We start from the raw sequence: 22,598 nt of genomic DNA on the forward strand, positions 1-22,598 counted from the left end.
CTCAGAGACAGACAACTTTTTCTATTTCACCTGACCATTATAAAAATTAGTGTTAGCTGCCCCCCCCTTTTCCTTTTGTGTCATGTCTTCTAGGTTGAAAGCCTGAGAGTGGGGTCCTCCTTATTACCAAACTTTGTAAGCTGCTCTAGGAGCCTTTTCATTTGAAGAGCAGAGTAAAAATGCATAAACAAAGCAGGAAACCACTGTTTTCAAATAGTCTTGGTTTAAAAAAACAAACAGACTTTTTTTGTTTCAAGTGAAGTGCAAACTTGGTTAAATCAGTTGGTAGTGGCTCAGTCAACTGATGGCAAAATGAGAAGGGTGAATGGATGTACCCAAGAGAACAAGAGAAACTGGGAGAGATGGTGCAAAAGACGTGTTAAATGTCTACATATTAATAAGAAATAACTAGCCAGATTGTTGCGTACAGGTCCCTAGCACTGACTAAAATAATAATTTCATGTGGTGAGATACGGCCAAAGGGGATGTAGTTTGAAATAAATCTCCTCTGGGCACATGGCGATGCCTTGTTCATCCCATGATCGCATTTCATTCTTACGTTATTTCACCTGGGTAATTTTGTTAAGGCTGCCAATCTTAGGGTTGGAATGGATTTGAGGCCAGGAAGGATGTTTCTGCTGAATGTTATCTAATAAATCAATGAGTCAGCTTTGTGTGTAGCATCAATGGTAAAGACATTTGACTGGAGACCGGGCCACTCATGTTCAGTTAAATGGGCTGCTTTCATCGCAGAAGGGATTGTGTGCTAATGCAGCAGTGGATTGAAATAAGAGTTAGAACTTGCAGAATGTTCATGGGTAGGTGACAGGGGCTGGAGAATAAGCATTTGGGACAATAGAAAGGAAAAAAAGGAAGCTTTAAAGGTTGTAGCTAGGGGGGAGAGTACATAGTCTGCATGCGAGAGAAGCATTTATTATTATTATTGTTATGTCAAATAATTGCTGATCTATTGCAAATCACTTGGTGATCTACCAGTAGACCCCAGGCTACCTATCACCCCTAGAGCAGACAATATTGCTAGCCAGACCAGAGGTCTGACTAGGTAAAGGCAGCTTCCAAATAAAATGAATGATGTCTGATAGTCTCTCTCTTGATCCTTCTGCCCCAAGCTGCCCCATGCTAAGTATTGTTTCCTGCATATGTGCTGGCCTGAGCAAACTTCCAAGATCCTCTCATTGACTGCTGACCCCTTTGCCCATCCAACTCTCCCATGTCCTAGGGGACAACATAGGAATGGACAGCACAACACATCCATTGTCTTCATGTGCCTAAATACTTCTGCCTGAATGCAGCTGAAAAATGTACTTCCCACTGTACATAAGAAGGTTGCTGTTCATTAAGTAAATGCTGAAAGCCCACTTACGTAGAATTATACTAGACTAGAATCAGCTAGAAAATTAGTATTATTGTTTGCTTTCCATGTAGTCCATTGTTTTACTTGTTTCCTTATCTGAAGACTTTATTTATTAATTAAAAAAACCTATCCAGCCATAGATTTGTAAGATGAGGTACATGGGAATGACAAGGTTAAATTCAGATAGCTGTGTGTTGTGTGCTTGAGGAGTGTTACTTCTGTACTCTTGAAGATTCCTATAACCTTGAAGTTTCCCCAGCTTCAAACCACAGAGCATTTGGCAGCAACTACATAAAATGTGAGGCACAACTACCTTGATCTTATCATCACTGGTAATAAACTTACTAAGCGTCTGTGGGTCAAGCTATACATTATGCTAAATGTGATGCTTGTGGGTATGTCATGGAGTTTTCTTTAATTAATTACCGGTACAGGTGTGGGAGTGCCAATTCTAGTCTGGATTGCAGGGCACAAGGATGAGGGAGATTTCCCCCCCACCAGTCATTCCCTCCTCATTGCACATACATTTACTGGGAATCTCCAGCCACTATTCAATATCCGTCAGTGCTCATGTCACCATTATGTTTGACAGCTTAAAGGACAAAGGTCTGCACTATGGGTGAGATTTAAAGCTGTTCGCGCACACAACAGGGTTTCTCCTTGCTTTCCTTTTCCTGCAGTCCCAATGCGCCCCCCCATTTTCTGCAGAGGGTTGGGGCACACAAACACACCCAGAGTACATTTGGGATGAGACAAAAAAACCAGAAGTCTTGCTGCAGAAGTGGCTTTCCATTGCACAAGTGAGCAGACATAATTGGCTGTAGCCGTTTGTTATAACTGTATAAAATTGAGTACAACTGAAAGAATAACATGCCAGTTCAGTGCCTTCTTTAATAAGGTGTCTGTGTACAAAATGGTTTTAATTTGGAATCTCTACTGGAAGTGCCAGTTGAAAATAGTCAATAATAAACTCAGTTGCTTTATTAATTTAATTTTGCATTTGTACCGGGTTCATATTATAGTAAATAACTTTCAAACCAGCAGTGAGATCTAATCAGCTTTGTGCATTCAAAGAGACTAGGCCATTTATGATAAGCACACGAAAGTCAGATGTAAGGATGTACACTCACTTTGTGACAGTTTCTTATAGTTTGACCTCCTGAAGACCTATAGTTGATAAAATCAAATGGCATGTTTAACAAAATGATGCATTGTGGAGTGCTTCTGTTCAAAGTTCCAGTGTTCTAGCAAGCCAACACCATCTTTCAGAATTTTCTATTCTCCCAATAGTCAGCATTTCATAACCACTGAGCATTCTCAGTCTGCAATGGACTGCTTTTGGGGTATTATTTTGAAGGTGTTTTTTTTTTTGTATTTCTGCAAGCATTGAGATCTACCCACACAACCCCAAAGTGAGGGAGGCAAGTGGTTACAGTACCCTGGACAGTTCTGATGAAGGCTGGGGGTGAACTGCAACCTTAGGAGCCTCTTGCAAAAATCTAACACCACTGCTTTTCTAAATTTGTCTCCTAAAATAAATCTGAGACTCAAGTTCAGGTTTTGCTAATACAGTACAACATGGCCACTGTTTGAACACAGGAATATGGCCTGGACTGAAACTGACTGAACAAGGAAAGAGATAACACAGGACAATGAGCAACATCAACTGGTTCTTTTGTGCTCATAAATTCACTTTTTGTACTAGAGGTTTGAGCACACAGAGATACAATTTGGCTTTAAGCTAATTGGTGTAGAACAGGGGTGGCCAACTCCCAAGAGACTGATCTACTCACAGAGTTAAACACTGGGAGTAATCTACCCCATTTTGGGGGGGTTCAGGTCAAAGCTGTTGAGTTTTTTTTAAGGAAGGGAAGCCCTGTTTTTTGGGGTTTAGGTCAAACTTCTTGAGCTTCTTTTAGGAGGTAGGGAGGTCCATTTTTGTTTAGGGCTTCAGGTCATAGTTAGCTTTTTTTAGGGAGGAGGAAAATTTTGGGTGAGCTTTTTTTAGGGGTGCCAGTGATCTAGCAGTGATCTGCCACAGACATCCAGTGATCTACTGGTAGATCACAATCTACCTGTTGGACGTGCCTGGTGTAGAATGTACGTAGCTTTTGCAATAGTGGGATTGTCTTAAGGTGAATTGGCATTCAACAATATCTATGTATGGGTAAACTTGTGTGGACCGGACACATGAAAAATAAGTAAATGATATATAACCAAGTAACATATGAAGTGGTCCCAAGGCAACATTATGCTTTAACAATCATATCGTCAATGGGTACTCTTCTTCTGCAGCCCTTTAGCCGTAAGCCTCATCTTCCCCCATCCTTCCTCATTAGAGGATCTCCTGCTGAGAACTTCTTAATAAACTAGATGGAAATTGTTCATAGAAACAAATGCGATTAAGTAGGAAGTTCTGGGAGATGCTGAATTCATTACCAAAGTCCTTACGAAAGTTTTTCATTACATACACAATTTTTTTTTTCCAAATTAACTTGATGATTTTCCAGTTAGGCATTATAATAAGATGAAATACCTAAAGCAGTTTATAACATTTGCATAATGGTTGAAGATTCAAGGTCTTCTAAAATTCCATTTTTTCACAAGGAAAAAAAAATCAGAAAACTTGTGTCCGTGCAGGATGAATTGTTAATGCTATCCTCTTGCTTGAGTTTATGAATAATAGCAATAAAAATACTTTTTCAGATTCCTTCAGGAGCAGGTCTGAAGAAGAAGAATGGTGCATATAATTACTGTACCTTAGGAGCTGGTGTAATTGAGTGCTTTGCTATTCAAGAACTAAATTTCCAATCCCATGGCCTCATTGGGGGCTGAGTGTGGTCGGGATGTATTCGTTATTCCCATAGGTGCCAACTCTCAGATTGAAAAATCTGGGATCGGCAGCGGCGTGGCACCAGAAGTCGTGCTGCGGCCATTTTGGAACTGGGCAGAGCGGCACCGGAAGTCGCTTCTACGCATGCTCTGCCCATTTCCAAAATGGTCGCAGCACCAGAAATTGCTTCTGCACATGTCCAGAGACTCCAGTAAGAATCTGGGGGATTTATGGGGTTTTTAAAAATCCGGGCTGCCAGCGGGAAACGGCTGGAAAAACGGGGGTTTCCCGGGGAATACAAGAGACTTGGCAGCTATGGTTATTCCAACCAAAGGTTGAAATCCTAAATGACATGTGGTGCCAAGTCATGTGTATCCCCCACCCACTCTAAAAACAAAACAAAGAGCGAAAAAAAAGTTTTGAGTGAAGGACTAGGGGAGGAGAGGAGCTGCTTGACCCTTTCCCCTCCAGTTGCTTTTGAAGTCAGCATTGCTCTCCTCAGCTCTGGTTCCACCTGTGCAGGTATAGATATTGATACCTAACCCATATATTTTATCTCGCAGGACAAAAGGGGCATTTTGGGAAGGGCACTTTGAGGTGAGAGATTAAAGGTTTCAGCCTCTTTGCCCTCTCCTTAGCCCAGTTCATTACTGAAACGAACAGCCTCCCACAAGTGCTTTTAGCTTTTAAAAAATGAGGGGAATTCATATGTAATTTGGACATTAATCACCACTCATGGCAAGTACATGGATAGTTCAGTTTTCAAAATCATTTATTTGTAACACTAGCCAAGTTGAAGGGCTTGGGTTTCTTTTTTTAGCATCTTACTTTCTGTGACATGATGCAAGTTAGTACAGTTTATCCCTCATCACCCCTGTTGGTTATTAATCTAATGCAGAAGAGAAGAAATGCATATCCCAGAATGTAACTTCTCAACTTCCTGTGGAGAACAACGTCTACAGCACAGTAGCTAACCAATTACCTGTGCTGAAGATGAGGTCATGGCTAGAGTAAGTGCTGCTCAGAAAATAAAAAAACTACCACCTCCAAGCAATAAATTTCCAGCCCCTGCTTTTAAGGGATCGTAGCAGCACACCATTTTAGAAGGAAAAGAGAGAACCCTTCTGATCGAGGACAATTGCCTGATGAATGGTGCTCCACTTAACTCTACTGGATGCACCAGCACTTACTGGGAAGTATCAAATCTCAGTATTTAGGTGTATTCCATAGTTAGCATACAAGGCAAACTTTATATCATGAAGAAGGTGGTGGGATGTTGCAGTGTTTCAAAACAAGAAGTCTTTCCACAACTTAAAGCCAATAGGGCAGCGGTAGCCAATGCGTTGCCCTCCAGATGCCATTAGTCAGGGACTGGGAGGAGGAGGAGAAGTAGTGGCAGCCACCTGACTAAGAGCCCTACAAGGAAAGCACACAGAGAAAGGATTTGGATCCAGGATCCTGGTAGTGGCAAACCGGCCAAACCCCAGAGGAGGGGAAGAGCTGGGAAATCCTGGAGGCTGGGAGGTGGAAGGATGAAGAAGAGGAGGCAGGGCCGTCTTAAGCGCCCCTGGCGCCGTGGAGTGACGGATCCCTCCAGCGCCCCCCACCCCGTTCCCCCTCCGACGCCCCCGCCCCGTTTCCCAGGCGCTGCTGCGCTGCTGCGCGGCGGGCGGGCAGGCACAGCACGGTTGCCGTGGGCGCAGCTGCGCGGCAGACCGGTGGACCGGCCGGCCAGCGGGCGGGCGCAGCTCGCGGCGCCCTCCTGGCGGGCCGTGGCCGTGGTGCCCTGCGCCACCCAGCCTGGCCGTAGGGCCGGCTCTGAGAGGAGGAAACAGGCAGGTGCCCCAGCACAGGGCAGGGACAGGAATCAGACTTGTCAGAACCACCAGTAGGGGGAGCCCCGCCAATGCGGATCGACTCGAGCCCCCCTGGGTTCCCTCTGGGGTCGTGGCATGGCCCTAGCCCCTCCCTGGGCTTCGGATGAGATCCACACTCCTGGATTCCTTTAACAGAATACCACCCTTACACATGGAGGGGCAGGTGATGGCCGCCCCGCCCCTCCACCATACATCGCTATTCCAATGCCTAACCTTACAATGCACAACCTTACAAAGATTTGATGATTGCTACAAGGTAGGCGAAAACCAAGTGGCTGGTGCCAATGAGTCCTACCAGGCCCCTCAACGGCGACCAACCAAAGTCCATAGCAAGGCCAGTGACCCTACCTAGAAGAGGGCGGGGGACCCGCAGGGCGAGGCTGAAAGAGGAACTCCCAGAGTTGTGCCGTGTTTTAAATTGGCCCCGGCCACGCCTGGCAAATGGTGTGGCTGGGGCACCCTCAGCGTGATGCAGGATGCTACCCCGCCCCACGCTGAGGTGGGGGTGGGACCTGGTGGCCCGAGCGCAACCCAGTCCCACTGAAGCGGAACTGATTTCCACAGTGAGGGTCCCACCACTGAGAAGACCTTCATCTTTGTCACTGACCATCTTACTCCAGATAGTGGCCGTAGCATCTAGAACAGGCATAGGCAAACTTGGCCCTCCAGAGGTTTTGGGACTACAACTCCCATCATTCCTAGCTAGCAGGACCAGTGGTCAGGGATGATGGGAATTGTAGTCTCAAACCATCTGGAGGGCTGAGTTTGCCTATTCCTGATCTAGAACAAAGCCACCTTTGAAGACCTTGGAGCCCAGCACACCTGGTTCATCATTGCACAATTCATGATAGTTTTCGACTAGCATCATTTTAGCGCAAAGCATATGATACATAGTATTTTCTTCAGAATATTTCCTTCAGATAAGATATTCCAGCTGCATACCCTACAGCTGGGGGACTATATCTGATCAGGATGTCAATGTCAAGTACAAACGATGTTTTGGCTTTCAAAATATAATTATATATGTTCTGTATTGGCCCTGAAAGCCTGACATTCCATTTTTACACAGCAGGATGTATTATTAAGAAGTTTAAGGAAATACCATTCCTAAGTGCCAGAAGTATTATTACAAAACTAATGTCAAATGATAAGCTGTTTTATTGTCATAACTGATAATGAACAATCAGCACTGAACGGCTAGAATGGAATCTCTCGAGTTTGTGCTATATTAGCTAATACATGGAAATATAGTTTAAGAAGCTTAATTGTATCTCTGACAAGCCTACCGAAAGGCGCAGTCTGTTTAGCCTACCCTGTGTGAAAAATCCAACCAACGTCTTTCAATCAAATCCAGAACAAGGACCCAGCAAAGCATGGAAAATGAGAACAGTATGGACTGTAAAAGCTACATTGATAATATTTTGAGCCTGTCAGCTTTGCTTTATGTCATGGAACATTCATGATAAACAACCAGATCGTGGGCGCAGTACACATATAGGGTTTGGAGCACGAAAAGATTAAACTTGAAGATATTGCAACGTTACCACATTGTCAGTCAAAAGGGCTTATATCTTCCTGAAATCCATTCCCAGAATCTGCCTGGCTTTTCTCTGTGGGTCTGTGCTTACATATCCACCTGGGTTTGTTTTGTTTGCAAATCACTTTTCAATATAGCCAACTTTGTCCCGGTGACCCTGACTCTCAAAGTTTTTTTATTTTATTTTATTATTTTTTCCATTTGCAAAATAAAAATAAAAATCTATACCACCAACATTAAGGTCACCCCAGAGGGAAAGCATGAGTGAACAGGTAAGTTTCTAGTTATAGAGTTGGAAGGGACCCCAAGGGCCAGCTAACTCTCTCTTTTTAAAATTAAAAATCCCATTCTCTTTTCAAAGGTATGCCTTGGACGACTGCTTGTTACATAACATGGGAAAATGAAATCATGAAGTGTCTGTGTGCCCAGGTCTCTCTCTGTACCCGACACTCACTTGACAGGGGTTACCGGTAGCTAGGTAGGTCTTTATTATGGCATATTAATGTGTCAGGTCCAAGCCTGAGGATATTGGCACAGCTTGAAACTTTCTTTGATCTGCTGATTGGATTTCAGCCAGTGACAGATTAGGGAGCATCACCCAGTTTCCCATCACATTCCACTTCGTATCCTATGCTTGTGTCTCTCGGTCAAATGCAATTTCATTTGCCATTATTTTGCATTCCCAAGCTTTGCTCAAGGACTCCAAAGCTACCTCACATTTCTTTCACTTTGGAGTTAACGGGGCCAGCCAAAGTAATTCCGGCACTGGAGGCAAACCACAAAATGGAGCCCCGTTCCCTGCCAGGCAAGAAGGGATAAGTGAAGATCTACATCAGAATCTGTTGCCCCTGTGAATCCTGCCACCTGAGGCGGAAGCCTCACATTGCATCATGGGTGGGCCAGCCCCAGGAGTTAATATGTACCGTGTTTCTCCTCAAAAAAACACTATGGCTTATTTTCAGGGGATGTCTTATTTTTTTACTCCTCCTGCCAGCATTGCTGCTGCACCTATTACTATGTCTTATTTTCGCGGTATGGCTTATAGTCCTTGAATGCTTAAAAATCCTGCTATGGCTTATTTTATGGCTACGTCTTATTTTCAGGGAAACAGGGTATTTCTGTACAGCAAATCCCACCTCTAAATAGCAAACTAACAGAAGCAGAAGACATCAAGAAGAGGTGGCAAGAATACACAGAGGAATTTTACCAGAAAGATATGGAGGTCTCGTACACCTCAGGTAGTGTGGTTGCTGACCTTGAGCCAGACATCTTGGAGAGTGAAGTCAAATGGGCCTTAGAAAGCATTGCTAATAACAAGGCCAGTGGAAGTGATGATATTCCAGCTGAACTATTTAAAATTTCAAAAGATGACGCTGTTAAGGTGCTACACCCAATATGCCAGCAAGTTTGGAAAACTCAGCAATGGCCAGAGGATTGGAGAAGAAGGGCAGTGCCAAAGAATGCTCCAACTACCGCACAATTGCGCTCATTTCACACGCTAGCAAGGTTATGCTTAAAATTCTACAAGGCAGGCTTAGGCAGTATGTGGACCGAGAACTCCCAGAAGTGCAAGCTGGATTTCGAAGGGGCAGAGGAACCAGAGACCAAATAGCAAACATGTGCTGGATTATGGAGAAAGCTAGAGAGTTCCAGAAAAACGTCTACTTCTGCTTCATTGACTATGCAAAAGCCTTTGACTGTGTCGACCACAGCAAACTATGGCAAGTTCTTAAAGAAATGGGAGTGTCTGATCACCTCATCTGTCTCCTGAGAAATCTCTATGTGGGACAAGAAGCTACAGTTAGAACTGGATATGGAACAACTGATTGGTTCAAAATTGGGAAAGGAGTACGACAAGGTTGTATATTGTCTCCCTGCTTATTTAACTTATATGCAGAATTCATCATGCGAAAGGCTGGACTAGATGAATCCCAAGCCGGAATTAAGATTGCCGGAAGAAATATCAACAACCTCAGATATGCAGATGACACAACCTTGATGGCAGAAAGTGAGGAGGAATTAAAGAACCTTTTAATGAGGGTGAAAGAGGAGAGCGCAAAATATGGTCTGAAGCTCAACATCAAAAAAACCAAGATCATGGCCACTGGTCCCATCACCTCCTGGCAAATAGAAGGGGAAGAAATGGAGGCAGTGAGAAATTTTACTTTCTTGGGCTCCTTGATCACTGCAGATGGTGACAGCGGTCACGAAATTAAAAGACGCCTGCTTCTTGGGAGAAAAGCAATGACAAACCTAGAGAGCATCTTAAAAAGCAGAGACATCACCTTGCCTACAAAGGTCCGTATAGTTAAAGCTATGGTTTTCCCAGTAGTGATGTATGGAAGTGAAAGCTGGACCATAAAGAAGGCTAATCGCCGAAGAATTGATGCTTTTGAATTATGGTGCTGGAGGAGACTCTTGAGAGTCCCATGGACTGCAAGAAGATCAAACCTATCCATTCTTAAGGAAATCAGCCCTGAGTGCTCACTGGAAGGACAGATCGTGAAGCTGAGGCTCCAATACTTTGGCCACCTCATGAGAAGAGAAGAATCCTTGGAAAAGACCCTGATGTTGGGAAAGATGGAGGGCACAAGGAGAAGGGGACGACAGAGGACGAGATGGTTGGACAGTGTTCTCGAAGCTTCTTACATAGGTAACATTTACATTTGTCTCTCTGGCCTTTTCTGCCTCTCAACCTGCCCAACACAGTCATGTGACCCTCGAAAGGTTGCCCACACCTTGAACTAGAATGGCTCCCCACTTGACAAACAGCCTTGTTTTCACAGAAGGCATTTAAAGGCATTTTGACTGTTTTGGAGGCAGGCCTTTCACACACCTACAATCCTACATGCAACTACTTGGGAGTAAGCCCAACAGGACTCAGTGGGGTTTTCTTCTTTTGCGTAAACATGCATAGGGCTGTATTGTACATTTTGTCAGTATAGATTGTTGCTACTGTGCTGCACTCTAGAAAAATACTTCAGCCCTGAAAGTCTTGATCTCAAGATTCACAAACAGAGCCCATCCATGTTTTCTTGTTCTACAGCTTGTTTTCCTCCTGCTCACTGCTTCTCTCCTTGTCACCCACTAATTAGTCTCGAAGGGCAATTAAGTGCAACAGTGTTAGAAGCAGGGTGGTGGTGATGTGAGAAGGGAGACTGACAAACAGTTTTCTCTCTTTAACAAAAGTTTTCCAGAGATTCAGCCAAATTATATGAATACAGAATATAGAAAGTCACAGAGATTTGTGTTTGTACTTCATTTACATGCAGTGTAAGTTCACCTCTGCAAAAAAGGAAACAAAGAGGTGTGTTATTTGCCTTTCTAAAGTGCAGGATATATTTTCAATACAGACATGTTACTTTCATACTAGTTTAATATTCAGAGCTTTCTCATAAAGGATGTGTAATTTGATGTGGGTGCTGAGCATTCTCTCCTATTTCCCATAACAGAACTACGGTTCCCAGGATCCCCCAGGGAGAAAGATTGACATTTAAAACAGTTTAAGTCTGTGGTGGGTGATATGATCAGTGGCTCAGTTTACATTGAAGTATTATCTCAGTTTGGCCAAACTGTGTTTTTCATTATGGTGCATCCAATTTAAAGTGTTAACGGTGGGACCAGTGGAGGATGTCGCAGTGGGGCAGAGCTCATCTGACCTCCTGAAAGCTGAGTCATCTCAACCACCTCACTGCTGCCTTGCCCCTTGCCCTCCTAGTAAGCCACATTGATACTGCTGCCAGTTAGTCAGATGACTGCCTACCTCCACACCATTTGTTTCTGATAGCATCTCTGTGTAGGTGTAATCTTCCTCTGCTTGGGTCCTTTGGAGCTCAGGAGCGGAAGGGGTGGGGGGATGATGGAAGTCCGGCTGGCTTGCATGCTTCCAGCCCCCTACACACTTTTTGGCCTCATGTGTTTTGGCAAAACACCTGAAGGAGTCATTCAGAAGAACTATACCAAACAAAGAATGCAAATCCTACTCACAGTAGACCCATTTAAATAGATTGATATCAGTGGGTCTACTCTGATTAAAACTTAGTTGACTATCATCCTAAATTCAGAAATGTTGTGTTTACTCCTATGCAAATCTATCAACTAAATTAATTGTCTATGTCTCATATCTAAGGCAGCCCTGTTTAGGGAAGCTTTTAATGTTTAACAGACCATTGTATTTTAATATTTTGTTGGAAGCTGCCCAGAGTGGCTGGGGAAACCCAGCCGGATAGGTGGGGTATAAATAATATATTATTATTATTATTATTATTATTATTATTATTATTATTCTTACACAAAGTAACTGATGTACTCAGAGTAGATTTTGAGCTCATATACACATAGGAGTACATTGTAAAACTGATAAGGATTAATTGATCAAGATTGTAAAACTTTAATAGATTGACAGTCCTAATTCTAATCTACGAGCCAGTTTCCCCATAACTAAATCCAACATACAGTCATACCTTCGGTTGCAGACGTTTTGCAAACCGCACCATTCACAACCCACAGCACCGCCTCTGCACACGCGTGGGACGAGATTCGGTGCTTCTGCGCATGTGTGTGACGTCATTTTGCGTTTCTGCGCATACGCAAGCGCTGAAACCCGGAAGTAACCCATTCCGCTACTTCTGGGTTCAGCGTAGTGCGCAACCCGAAAATGCACAACTCGCAGTGTTCGCAACCTGAAGTATGACTGTATCTGCAAAGTCCTAGATCACTGTGGTTGTCCTCAATGGTATATCCACATTTTATTATTTCATTTATTTATTTCACAACATTTATATATGGCTTGACAGTAATAAAACCTCTTGGTGATTTATAAATATATATATATGTAAATGAAATGAAAACATCAACATTATCAGTAACAAATAGTGTAAAACAGGTTTTTAAAACATTCAAAAAATATTTGAAACCAACAGTAAATGAAAAGAGATTAAAAAACTCATTTGAACTTTCAACATGTCCAGAAAGGCTTGCCTAAACAAAAAGGTTTTAAACAGACACTGGGGGAAATACACAGCAAAGGCATGCTGGGAGTTCTAAAGTATAGGTGCTGCCACACTAAAAGACTGATTTCTTACAAGTGCAGGATGAGTGGCAGTTCCGCAGACTGAGGTGGCTGAGTGGGCATTTACAGGGTAATGTGACTTTGCAACTAAACTAGTGCCAACATTTCTAATTCCTGATGTCCCTTAGCATCATGGGGATCCTTCTAGTATACCATACACATTGGACGCGGGTGGCGCTATGGTCTAAACCACTGAGCCTCGGGCTTGCCGATCAGAAGGTTGGCAGTTTGAATCCCCCTGACGGAGTGAGCTCCTGTTGCTCGGTCCCAGCTCCTGCCAACCTAGCAGTTTGAAAGCACATCAAAGTGCAAGTAGATAAATAGGTACCGCTCTTGTGGGAAGGTAAATGGTGTTTCTGTGTGCTGCTCTGGTTCGCCAGAAGTGGCTTAGTCATGCTGGCCACATGACTTGGAAAGCTGTCTGCTGACAAACGCTGGCTCCCTCAGCCAGTAAAGCAAGATGAGCGTTGCAACCCCAGAGTTGTCCGCAACTGGACTTAACAGTCAGGGGTTCTTTACCTTTACCTTTACACATGCTAGCAATCCAACAACACCAGTATTGACTTTCTTGCCTGTCTGCCCCTCCGCTCAGTGGTTGCCTTGTGCCTGTCTCTGTACTGTATATACAAGATTTTGACCGAGGATTTTGTAATCGAGTGCTCCGGAATCCCAACTTTTGTTTATTGGAAATGAAGTACCTGCACTTAACAGAGGAAGTACATCAATGTACAGAATGGGGAAAAAACCCAGCTCTGTTGTAATGGAGCCTAATCACCATAGGCTGTTAAAACTTGAAAAGGGAGTTCAATTAATCAAATACAACCTAGCAGGGAAATAAATTAGAAAGCCAACATATCACTATCCCTTTTTGCAGAAAGGCATAGTAATCATTTGATTTCCTCATTAGGGTTTTTAGAAGCTTGAATTGTCCATAAAACACATCCAAGGCACACTTCACAAACATATTTCTGCTGTTTGTTGTGCAAAATATATTATTGTGGGATACTCTCTTCTTCATTAATTCCCATTACATTTGAAAATGGGAGTTTGCCTTTTAATGCATCCTGAGTGGAATAGATAGCATTGAACTTTCTTTCTTTTAATGAGGCACATATATAACTGGAATAAATTGGCACTGGGCTTCCATTGCCTGGCGCCAGCTTCATAACATTAGGATGCAGTCCTGTAAAATGACTGCAACTCCCTTCAGCCCCTTAGCTACATTTGATCTGCATCTTTTCTCTGCTGTGACTTTTTTTGGCATTTATTTACGTTACACAATTCTGAGCCACCTTTCCCCCAATTTTGTGTGAATGTGTTTTATTTGGTAAACATCTCAAAGCCATAGCATTTTATATATCGAGGGCTCTCTGAGCCAGACGCCAGGGTCGATATTTTTAATGAATTAAAAAATGAAATAAATATCCATATGTTTTCCAGCTTCTCCAGACCTTATGGAGAAGACCTTTGGAGTACATTTCCATGTTCTTCCCTTGCTAGAGTGGAAAACCTGTTCTATCTGCTATTTCCTCAAGTTAGGGTGCAACCCTCTGTATCCATACCTGGGAGTAAACCCCATTAATCTTAGTGGGACTTAGCACTCACCCACACTCCCATTTGTCCCACCATAGGAGCCAACTCCTAGGGGCCAAGAGGGCTTTGCCCCCCAATAAAATATTTAAGGGGGCTGCCCCCCAAAAGTTGAGGGGCATTGCCGTTCAACTGGGGTGCATTTCCTGGATCATATGATCGATTAAGTGGGATGAGGCTTACGTGAGCTCCTCCCTCCCAAATATTTTATTCAAGTTGGCACCCCTGTGTCCGAGAGAATTTTCTTTGTTCTTGCTGCTTTCCCCGGGAAAGTCTGCTGTTTACTGCTGAGCTGGAACAAGCATCAATTGGGTGGATCGACATTTGTTCTAATTCAGCAGTAAACAGCGGGTTTCCCAAGGGAAAGAAGCAGGATGAAAGAAAAACCTCTTGGACCCATGCCTAGAGATCCCGGGACCAATGGAATAAATCATGGGACAAATGGAACGAGCCCATATTTCTGAGAAGACATGCACAGGATTTGCAGTGCTAAGTGCTCAGCATCCATTTGGCCCATACCTGCCAAGTTCCTGCCGGAAAAATAAGGGATCGGCAGACCGGAAGTAGCGCTGCTGCCATTTTTGAACTGGGCGGAGCAGGCTCGCTTCTGAGCCTGCTCTGCCCAGTTCCAAAATGGCCGGCATGCTGGTAGGTCGCACTGCAGCCATATTGGAACTGGGCAGAGCAGCATCGGAAGTCGCTTTTGAGCCTGCTTCGCCCAGTTCCAAAATGGCCGCCGCGCCAGAAATTGCTTCTGCGCATGTTCAGAGACTCCAGACATGCGCAGAAGGAGCCTCCCCCAGCCAGTAAGTAAACTGGGAAAAAACAAAAAAATCCGTTTTTCCATCTGGGAACGGCTGGAAAAATGGGGGTTTTCCGGGGAATACGGGAGACTTGGCAGCTATTATTTGGCCACTCTAGGCTACCACCCTGTGGCACATCCTGTCTTTGGAGGTGCAAACACATGAAGGATGTGTGTGCTGTTGAAAAGCTGTATTTGGGACTTGTAAGAACACAGGTTATGTCCTCCACCTGAGCTTTGAACATGCCAGTTGTCCCTTTGGAGGCATGGGGGCGGCCTGGTCATTTGAAAAGCCACATATTTGGTCTTAACAAGGAGCTAAATCACATGCTCACCCATGGTGTGATAATTGCCGTTCATTGCTGTCAGTAGCATGTGCTTAAGTGGTTGTGAGATGCTGGTAGAACACAGCAGTTACCATTCTAGAGGTCATTGTGTGCCTTGGACCTAAATTGTAGACCTAATCAGCCAAACTCCTACAGATTTGTATACTTTTCTTCTAGCAAGTTCTGGAAAATCTCGAAAGGTCTAGCTTGGAATGATTTATATGCCTTTGAAGAAGTGCCAGTCCCCACTGGCCTTTGAGGGGTGGCAATTTACTCTCTCTCCTTTCCCTCAGTTTGTAAAAGAAAGGCTTAAGCTTTGCCCCTACAACCACTCAAATACACTCCATCCATGCAAAAGTAAGCCAACTTCTGCAAAAGAATGTGAAGGGCCCTCTCAGCATGACAAGTTGTTTTCATAAATGCCACTTTTTATACAAGAAATAAAGGCATTCTGCAATTATTTTGAGCCAATTGGAAAGACACAAAAAAGAAAAATAGGGGGGTGGGAAGAGAAAATCTTTATAATCTAAAGCACTTTATTCCATGTTGGGGGGGGGGGGAGAACCCTGTTAATGGTGACTCCCTGTTGCTTGCTGCATTTCCAAAGCTGGAGAAGAATATTAAACTGCAGAATCTTTTTGTAAAATGCAAAAGCCATTTGCAGTTCACAGCTCACAAAGTTGTGACTAACTAGCAGTTTAGGACAGCCTTTTCTCTACACGCAGAAGTTCAAATCATAAGCTGATTGTGTGGTGTCAATTATATCTCACGCATAAATACTTGATTTTTGTGGTAGAAGGGAGAAAATAAAGGAACACCACTCAGCCAACAGCACAGGAGTGTTGTAATGGTGAGTTTGAATCTATCTTATCATGCAAAAAGTTCAGGAATGTTGATTAGAATTCTTCTCTCAGTGCTAAAGCGCCCCCCACCCCCTGAATATTTCATTTCATTTTTGGTATATAAATTTGACTATGGTATAAAACAGTTCATCACATAACAAAGAAACAGAAAATAAGAGCATTGGTCATATTGCAGTACTGAAAGAAGTTGATTGTGTTTGGCCATTCTTCTATTTTTCCTTAAGTGTTATCTTATATGGTCTTTCCAAAAAAGTCAATGTGTTGTGATTTTCCGTTTGTGCCACATATGCAACAAAGCTAAACCAAATTACTTGTAATTTGTCCACTGTGTTTCTGTCTTTTATTTTTTGTGCTTTTATTTTTTTGTCCACTGTCTTTCTGTCTTTTATTTTTTGTGCTTTCAGTGCCAAAGCTGAAATAATTTGCTTCAGTGAGTCCTCAATTTGCATTCAATTATCTTGGAGGAGGGATGGACAAATCTCAATTTTGATGCTCTCAATTTCTCATTTTTCCAATCTTAATTTCAATTCTCCACACTGCCACAACAATTAGCATTTTTTTTAAAAAAAAATAAAAAGCTCTTATGAATTTTCATCAGCATTTTAGTGTGATATTGTCCCAATACAGTCGTACCTTGGAAGTCGAACAGCTTAGTTCTTGAACGCTTTGCTCCCAAATGCTGCAAACCCGGAAGTGAGTGTTCCATTTTGTGAACTATTTTTGGAAGCTGAAGTCTGATGGGGCTTCCACGGCTTCCAATTGGCTGCAGGAGCTTCCTGCAGCCAATCAGAAGCCGCGCTTTGGTTTTTGAATGTTTTGGAAGTCAAACGGACTTTCGGAACAGATTCCGTTTGACTTCCAAGGTATGACTGTAAAATGTATTTTTGTATGCAGTTTTAACTATAGTAATACACATTTGCAATTTCCCCTAATATAAAGCATTTTTGTATGCTATTTTGGTTGGTGCAAATACACATTCAGAAAGAGAGAAAGAAAGAGAGAGAATTAGGGCAAGTTCTCTTTGTTGAAAGAACCCTAGCAGAGATTTAAAGTCACAAAATATTCAGCAAAGTAAAGCATGGAGAAATAGGCTGTTGGCTCTGTAAAACATGCCCCTCAAAGTGAATTCCAAAATGTCTTCTTAAAAAGTTTCTTTACAAGGTTTCCCTCTTACCCCAGCATAGGAGAAAGACCACGTTTGGTAAATTAAAAAATGGTTTTACTTACCAACTCTCCAAAGGTCAGATTTATGTGCTTTGGAAAAGGTTGCACAGGCAGTGTACAGTATAATATCAGTGTACTGGAAGAAGCAAAGATCACCAGTGTTGAAGCAATGATTCTTCAACATCAACTTCGTTGGACTGGTCATGTTGTGCGGATGCCTGATGATTGTCTTTCAAAGCAACTACTCTATTCCGAACTTAAAAACGGAAAGCGTAATGCTGGTGGTGAACAAAAGAGGTTTAAAGACTGTCTCCACGCAAATCTTAAGAAATGTAGTATAAACACTGACAACTGGGAAATACTGGCCTGCGAGTGCTCCAGTTGGAGAACAGCCTTTACCAAAGGTGTCATGGGCTTTGAAAAAACTCGATCTCAGGATGCAAGGGAGAAACATGCCAAGAGTAAGGCAAGCTTGGCAAATCCACACCGTGATCAACTCCCGCCTGGAAACCAATGTCCCCACTGTGGAAGAGCGTGTGGATCCAGAATTGGCCTCCACAGTCACTTACGGACCCATTGTTAAAACCGTGTTTATGGAAGACAATCTTACTCGGCTACGACTGATCGCCAAAGAAGAAGAAGAAGAAGAAGAAGAAGACAGGCAGTAAAACTTAGCTTAGTTACAAAGTAGTTAAAGTTCCTAAGTTGGTATAGGAACCCAAGAATGGCTTGTGAGAGTCATGCTGTTGAGCTGGTCCAATCAGCTCTTCACACGTTGAGCTTCTCATGTAGACTGAAAGAGAACAAAGGCTCGATTGCCTAGTCGTCATTGTCCCTATGTGAGGGGAAGTAGACATAGCTAAGTCTGGCCAGACAGCTTACTCTATGGTATTAACCCCTTCATGTATTAATTAACCTTAAGCATGTTGGTTATATGAGGCTGGTTAGCACACAGTTTCCACAAATATGTGCATTTTATGCACCATTTACCCTAATACATGCATTTTTGTACACATTACTTGACTGGAGGACAGCACTGCAAAATCTGGAGAAGTGCAAATTTCAAAGAATAGCTGTTTGCTTTTTTTTTTTTAAGTGAGGATTTGGTAGGTTCACCTTTACATGTGGACTGAATCAAATTTCTCCCCCATCTCCCTACCTTGCAGTAATCCTCATGGGGATGCCTTAATGGGATTTACTTCTGTTATTTTCTCATATAAAATGACATTTGGGTTTGTTGGACTGTAAGACACTGAGAAAGCGGGCCTCTTTCCCCACCTTTGGTTGGGCTCCGTTAGGCTCTTGGGAAGAAGAAGCAGTCTTATACCAGACACAAATAACCACACTATTGAAGAAAGCAAGATGCTAATAAAATGTATGCGATTTTCTGCTCAGTATCAATTTTGTTGTATCAGAAAATGCCACCAATAGAAGCAGCCTGCTAGAATAGTTGGTATGAAATTGCTCCTCCAACCCCAAAATTAAATACAGGAGTATATAAGAGCTCTGTTGGATCAGACCAAAGGTGTACCTGACCAAAAGCCTAGCTCAGTGGTGGGAGACTGGAGCTTGCAAAACAGTCCAGCTCATCATCTATGCTCCAAAGTGCTGAGCAGGGCTCTTTAGTACTCTGTCATAGGATCCTGGTGGACAACCAGGGAAGCGTCATTGCCTTCTCTGGAAAGGTGGACACCATCTGGGCGAAACAGGTCCACAGCTGGCCAGAAGGGCCCTGGTCCCCACTGCCCAGAACTGCCAGGCTGTCAGAAAATGACACCCTGCTTTCTTGACCACACAGATGGGTGACTTATAGCTATAGTGTAAGAAGAACCCTATTGGATCAAACCAAAGGGCAGCCTAGCCTAGCATCCAGCTTCTGTAGCTTCCTAAATATGAAAGTTCTATCTGTGGTGTTTGACTCATGATGCTCCACCAACACATGCAGAATTAAAGATCCACAACACTTGATGCTGCGTAGCCACTGAGTGATAAACATGCCCATGTGAACTATTTTTCAAAGGATGTTTTCTGTCTCGCTCCTACACTTGTAAAAGAATAAACAGTCCCCTTGTTTGACACTGTGCTGGTCCCACAAGGGATCACTTATGAACCAGGTAAAAACATGCCTTATTATCAATGCAGGGAGCTTCTTAGAGATGTGTTGCTATGGGTAGTGACCTAGGAGGCCCTTGAGCATTCTCTGAACATAACACAAGAGGAGCAATTTGGTTACCAAAGCTTTTCATTACCGTTTCATTAAAACAAAGAAAGAAGGCAGCTGCGAAGATCTAATGTTACACAACTCATCGTTGCAAGTACACCATGCTGCTCTTATAGTTACCATGAGTTTCTACTGGCTAAAACATGTTCTATCCAGTATAAAACACTGGAACAATAGTGGCTGGGGAGATGCCTCAGGTGGGGCACCATAGCTCTCCTGGCTTCCCAATACAGTGGGTCTCTGAGACTCACCAAGAAGGAGAGAGGAGGGGTGAGGCACAGGGAGCTTGGTGCAGCAGTGGCAGCAATTTGACACTCCTTCTGCCGCACACAGTCTTGCATTCCTGCAAGGTCTTCACTTAAAGTGGCCCATTACCTGCAGGTGATCCATCCCAATTATAGGAAACAGCTTAACATAGATGCTGGGAGCAAGACGTCTATAACAAGAAGTCCATAACAATCATAGGAGAAGGAGGAGGAGGAGGAGGAGGAGGAGGAGGAGGAGGAGGAGAAGAAGAAGAAGAAGAAGAAGAAGAAGAAGAAGAAGAAGAAGAAGAAGAAGAAGAAGAAGAAGAAGAAAGAGGAGGAGGAGGAAGAAGAAGAATAGAATTGTAGAGTTGGAAGGGACACCGAGGATCATTTACTCTAACCCCCTGCAATGCAGGAATATGCAGCTGTCCCATACGGGGATCAAACCTGCAACCTTGGCGTTATCAGCACCATGCTCTAACCAGCGGAGCTATCCAGGCCCGTTCCTACCAACCTAAGGAGATCGGACATGGGGTTGTGGTGGTCCTGCTGCAGCAATCACGAACCCCCTGCTACAACGGCTGTGAAAGTCTGCGGATGTCCTCTTAACAGAACCACTGAATATAAGATCTTTGTTGTAAAGTAACATTTCTCAAGAAATATCAAGAGTGCTTCACCCTCAGGCTTAGCAGATCCCCCAAAGAGACAAGCCCAATTTAGCGGGGCAGAGTGCATCTGTGTGTAGACCCCCTAGCCGATTTCAGCTCCCAGTTTGCCATTAAATGCCCTGTGGGTGGTTAGCGCTGACTCCTTTTTGAAAGCACACTGAATTCTCTGGCTGAGAAGTGCCATGTAAGAGCTGTGTATTTATTAATAATGCAAGGTTGAAGTGCTGGCCCTGCTCGGTGTGAAGAACCCCTAATCACGAGTAATGAGATGTCATTGGGAAACGACTTGGAGCTTGGCACAGTGCATTGTCTTGATGGAAATGAAATGCCATGTACCTCACTCTTCTGAAAGCTAATTGCATCGGTGTCGTAGTTTAACATGAGCCAATTTCATAATTTGCCAAGGGAGGGGGGAAAGCAATTTATTTTAGTATTAGGTTGTAGGCATGCACTTTAGAAAGTGTGTACTTGGTGGCTGACAGTCTGCCTGGAGTAGTAGATAGAATGTTAGCCCAGGACTAGGGAGACTTGGGCCCTTCGTCCAAACCCTCACTGAAAAGTCCAAATCTGCACCCACCAATCAAAACATGCCTGTCTTCTGTCCTTCTTGTGCACACTGAGAATTCTGACACCCATCCTTCCTCATAGCTCTCAGTGAAAGTCCAAAACAACTGTTAAACTAACTTTCACCAGACAAGACAGAAAACTTCCCGCATCAGATACATTACAAATGTCAGAACGCATAGCACACAATACACCTGGACTGCAAGCGAATCACAATTTATACTGTCACCATCCTCATGCCCTCCAGATGTTTTCAACTGCAGTCCAAAAGATCTGGAGGGCACCATGTTGGTGAAGACTGATTTCTATCTATCTATGGGAAAGTCTAGATACAGAGGAGCTATGTTTGCACACCAAGATGTGCACTGGCACATTCTGAGGGCTTAGGACTGAAGCGACAGAGTACTATGAAGATTTCTCCAATGACCTTTCCCTTATTTGGCCTATGAAACGAAATATTCCATGCAAATATTGTGAATTACAAGTTCAGTTGCTTTGGTGTTGTCTTTGTTAACCAAGCCAATGCAGCATCCTGTTCTTACCGTGACCTGTGGAAAGTAGTTACTTTTGTTCCTCCAGGGAGTTTTAGGCTTGCAGCAATCCTAGGAGGTACCTTTGGCTGAGAGACCGTGATCTGCCCTAAGGCCACCCTGTGTGCTTCACGGCTGCATTGGGATTTTTGAATCCGAGTTTCTCTGCTGCTCTGTTGCTCTGTTTGGCAGATGGAAGAGAGGACCCTCGATTTAGGATTTGGGATGGCTTGATTGCACATAGGGGAGAACAGATGCTTAGTAAATGGAATAATTAATTGCTCTTTGTCCCATGCTAGTTTAGGAAAATGTGCAAAGCAATCATACTCATTGCCAAAATTGCAAGTGTTGGAAAATCTCCTCGCACACTACAGCCTTTATCCTGACCAAACCCTCTGCAGTTCCTATTCAAAGCTTTCTTAAAAAAACATACACACATTCACAGACACAACGGCAAACCATGGGCAGCATTTAACTAAATTCTTAAACTAGTGCAATGGGTTGGGCTTGGACCCCCTAGGTAAAGGTAAAGGTACCCCTGACCATTAGGTCCAGTCGCGGACGACTCTGGAGTTGTGGCACTCATCTTGCTCTATAGGCTGAGGGAGCCAGCGTTTGTCCGCAGATAGCTTCCGGGTCATGTGGCCAGCAAGACTAAGCCGCTTCTGGCGAACCAGAGCAGCGCACGGAAACGCCGTTTACCTTCCCACTGGAGCGGTACCTATTTATCTACTTGTACTTTGACGTGCTTTCAAACTGCTAGGTGGGCAGGAGCTGGGACCAAACAATGGGAGCTCACCCCTAGAACAGATTTAATGGGAGCAGGATGGGTGACGAGAGGAGGGGGAAAAATCAACTGCACAAGGAGAAATCCTTGCACTGTTGGAACGTTCACCATAACACTATGTTGAATGCACACCTGTGTATTT

Source organism: Zootoca vivipara, chromosome 10 (assembly GCF_965207765.1).
Source record: "Zootoca vivipara chromosome 10, rZooViv2.hap1.1, whole genome shotgun sequence".
Taxonomy (NCBI): Eukaryota; Metazoa; Chordata; class Lepidosauria; order Squamata; family Lacertidae; genus Zootoca; species Zootoca vivipara.